Genomic DNA, 5,051 nt, shown 5'->3' with positions numbered 1-5,051 from the left:
AGAAACCTTTAAAGATCATTCAGAATCAGACACAGGATAGGACATCAACTTAATCACCTATGGGCTCAAGGGTACGTTAGATCAAATCTTAAAAGAAGAAATGATGACCTGGATGAACACCCTAATAGATGGATCTCAAGAGATGAGCACAAGGAGAGTTGAGTTACACCTACCAAGAAGGTTGCAATAGGTATAGGAAACAGGTTCACTAGCATAGCCAGAATGGATAAAGAAAGATCTAATTCATCCCATTGTTAAGGGAAAAAGACCCAGGCTTGCATAAGTGCCTAAAACCAACCCTTGATTGTTGGTGCACGTGAGAGGAGCAGAAGAGCAAGCTAATATGACCTATAAACAGCGCTTGCTCAAGGGATAAAAGAACTTATAACATAAATTCTGCTCACTCAAGATAGAGAAGAAGACAATTGTCACGGCCCAACCCCGTAGGCCGTGACTAGTGCCCGAGCTGGGCACTCGTACACACACATTAACAGAAACAGCACACAAATAACTTATACCTATACAGAGATTAAATGTCAGACCATAGCTAGCATAATCAAATCTTATACATACGTAAAAAAAAATAAAATGTTGCCCCAACATCACGTATACACATATACATAACGGACATAGCTTCGGTAAGGCTATCATAATACGGGGGGATGTCCGAATCACAAATCATACAGACATAACCGAACAGTGACAACCCACAACCCACGCGTACACGTCTACAGACCTCTAAGACTAATAACGGAACCATATGATGGGACAGGGCCCCACCGTACCCCTAAATAGACATATACATACACATACATATAATGAAGATGTCTGCACCAAAACATAGGCTCCGGAACAAGGGAGCACTCCAGACAGCGGAGTAGATGTCCTAGGCTGACGGATCACCAGAACGAATACCTGTACCTGCGCGACATGAAACGCAGCCCCCCGAAGAGCGGGGTCAAGACAGATATGTACTGAGTATGTAAAGCATGAAATACAGAAAACGAGATCATAACCGAAGTAGGGAGTACAGAAAGTGAGCATAATAATCAGAATACCAAAGTACTTGCATCTGAAATACAAATCGTACATACGAGGTACAGAAGACAAATATAATAATCAGAATGCCAAAATACTTAGCTTTCTTTTGAAAAACATTTCTGTCTCATATATATAGAAAATAGAACAAATCATATGAGATGACATTAACCGATGTGGGATTCGCCTAAACCAATGTGGGATTCACCTAGACCAATGTGGGATTCGCCTAAACCAATGTGGGATTCGCCTAAGGCAGCCTTACACTCACCCCCCACTTTGGGACTCAACGTGCCTGCTGAGGTTTGCCCCACCATTGGGTTTGCCCCACCATTGGGTTTGCCCCACCACTGGGTTTGCCCCACCATTGGGTTTGCCCCACCACCGGCTCTGATACCAGCTGATCATAATCCAGAATGTCAAAATGCTTACTCTTGAACATAAATCATGCATGTCAATATCACATATCATATGCACACATATCGTGTCCCGGCCCTCTGGTGAGGGACTCGGTAAATAAGATCGTATCATCAAGTCATCACATATCATATCATATATCATGAGATTATCATATCATCAAGTCATCACATATCATATCACATACCACATACGGTCCGTAATGGGACCCGGCGGACAGAACATGGTCGCCCCTCCTGCCTCGGGCGCCATAACTCATCATACTTCGAATGTCGTATATCTCCGAACACATCATACTCCGTATCACATCATACTTCATAACACATCATATTTCATAACTCATCATACTTCGGAAAACTCATCATACTTCGGAATAAAGCATAGTGCGCACGATGATATACCGGCCCGGGACTCGGCGAAGGAAGTAATAATAGTGTGCACGAGCAGAATCGTGGAAGACTATATGCAATGCAAAACATTTACAAAGACCCAATAGAATAATCAAAACAAACTATCATTTATAAGCCAAGACAATAGTCAAATCAGATTTCTTCCAAATGTTACTCGGAACACATCAAATAGAACTTTGGAAACCATAGCTACGTATCGGAATCATAAGTATAATAATCATCATTTCGTACTCAACGATAAGTATATGATCATACTCGGGTCGGAAAGATAGTCATATTAAGTTCTTTCAAAAAGTCGTTAGCACTATACAAAGGAAAGTCGCGGGACCCACGGACGAGCGTCAACCCAATCCGGCCCGCCTATGATAGTTAAAGTCATTATACGTTATAGAATCATTTACGAGCATATCAAAGCAATCCGGTTCTGTCCTATGAAAAGACATTTTTAGACATAAGATCCTTTCGGAACAAAACCGTTTACACAAAGATTTCAAATCCAATCCTATCAAAGACATACGGACCATAGCTTGACCATACTAAGGATGCCAACATCAAGAAGCAAATAAGAATAGTAAACATGCTCGGACTTTAAGAATAGAGTTACCCCCAAGGCTCATAACATATCATATCTTACTTACGTCTAGGAGATGCCAAAAGAAAAGAAGGAGAAGCTTCACATACCTCGTCCGCTTCCTAAGCTAACTCGAACTTTAGTCTCGACCTCTCACGATCTACAATACGTCATTAGGCATCGAACATTAGTCCTAAGCATCGAAAAATTCAATTCCAGGCCATCACTTTATCTACAGAAATTCGGGCAGCATTTTCCCTATAAACTCAACATCCCCGAGAATTCAACTCGGCCAAATATTCAACAACAATACCAACAACCATATTAACAACATCACTAATCAATTCGAAACGCATTATAACATTAGTAACTCCCTTCTACATAATTCGACAACATTCCATTTACATTCAATCCAACTACATACATTCAAGCCAACATCAATGCTCACACGTTCAAGTACTAATCCGAAACCTTTCAAACAAGATTCAAGAACATTTCAAACAATCCGCACAATATTCAAAACAACCCAACCAATATACAATGCCACCCGAAACCTCCCAAACTTGACAAAAGCAACACAACACATTATTTTCTTCCAAATTCATGAACTACACCAACAATCCACACGTTAACAACATTATCCTCATAAATACAAGATACTATATTTAATTCACATTAGCTTCCAAAAAAAATTTCCACACACGATTTTAACTTCAACTTGAACCATTAAACCTTCATTTTACATCATAGAATCCACAACAACAACAACCAAGACACTAAGTAAATTTAGTTCATTCCTTGTCACAAAACAGCCCATACTCACGGCTCAACATCAACATACAAAGTTTCATGAATTTCATCCATTTCTACACACTATTCCCTCCGTTCTAATTCGTTAAACTCTGAATAAACTTGTTAACAATGAAAAGGAACCTTAATCTTACCTCAAGTGTGCAGCCACCACGTCCACCCTCTTCTTGGTTGATTTTTATCTCAAATTGAAGGCAACGCGACGTACGACACTTTTCTCTCATGGGCTTCGGAATTCGGGGGCGCGGATTTTGGTCAAAATTAGTTTTTTCTCTAGGCTCTCCTCTCTTTTTCTCCAGAATTTTCTGGGTGTTATGGTATGAAAATGAGGAGAAAAGGCTGATATTTCATTTAAAAGGTGTGGGTAATGGCCCGACCCGGTTGGGCTCGGGTTGGGCCTCCGGCCCACCGACCTTCTCGCCTTAAAATGTCCATATATCTCCTTATCCCGATGTCGCCGTCGGAACCAAAATATATGGTTGGAAAGCTATTTTAATTATCTACAACTTTCATTCTGGGAGTTTTCTCTAAATTCAAAACTCATAATACCGTTTTGGCACTCGAAGTCGTATCACCCGAAGACGTTTTCTTAAATCGTCCTTGAGGGCTTACACTCATTTTTAGCTTATGTGTCCTTCTTAGGACTTGCTCAACTTCACATGTACTACCCATATATCTCTTCATATGTCCTTTATAAAAATTCACATGTGGGTCCCACCTTAACACACGGCCATTTTGGCCTTTTCATGAAATTTTTATTTCAACTTCTAGCCCCTAATTTCACTTAATATTCCATACCAATAAAATTCATAAACAACTTATGCATTACACCAAATCGAAAAATAGCCTTGTCCTTAACTTGTCGCAACTAACTTAAAATATTCCAACGTACAAAATACTAGGATGTAACATCCTTCCCTTTAGGAACATTCGTCCTCAATGTTAAACTAGTCTCATAAGGTCTTACAAGGATCTCGGGGGTTTATTACTATAACACGTAGGCTCATCTACCAACCATATTTCTTCTTCATCTTCTTTTCAGCTTCGCAAGTCACCTCCTTTCCATTATTATTCCGCCACGGTACCTTAACAGACGCTACGTCCTTAGCACGCAACCCTCTGGTCTTATGTACAATGTAATAAAGCCCAATAAATCTCGGGTTAAACTTCTTCTTCTTGTCGAATCTCATTACACCTTGCCTAAATCGTCTTATAATCCCCCTTTACTCAACTCGTAACATTCTAGGCACATCATCTCCTGTCATTTCTTTATCTTACACTTGCATCTCTCGCACTCGCTTCCCCCCTTTAGGGGCGTACTTATACTATCACCCGATTATATTTTTCCCTATTTCCGTATTTCCAGTCTCACTTAGACGGCACTTGCACTTAGCCAAATCTTACCCTTACTATTGACACAACCTTTCAAGGCATATCACAAACCCATATCTGATTCTCTTTTTATTTCTTAGAAAATTTTGGTAGAGTTTCCTCTATATTTCTTGCTATCTCAAAACTCGCATGCAGAAATACCAACAATGCCTCACATAAACATATATATATATATATATATATATATATATATATATATATATATATATAGATATCATATCATATCACAAACACACATGTGCCCCAATATCGACAACAGTATGAAAATGGTGGACTTACCTCGTGTATCCAACTCGAACTGCACCTGTTACCTTTTCCTGTCCATTTTTTTTCCTTCTAATTTTTAACTTTACATTTCAATCGTACCTCAATACCTTACCTGACATATATCTTTTTGTTTTTTCCTTTTTCTA

This window comes from Lycium ferocissimum, chromosome 8 (assembly GCF_029784015.1).
Source record: "Lycium ferocissimum isolate CSIRO_LF1 chromosome 8, AGI_CSIRO_Lferr_CH_V1, whole genome shotgun sequence".
Taxonomy (NCBI): Eukaryota; Viridiplantae; Streptophyta; class Magnoliopsida; order Solanales; family Solanaceae; genus Lycium; species Lycium ferocissimum.
This window is presented reverse-complemented; position numbering follows the sequence as displayed.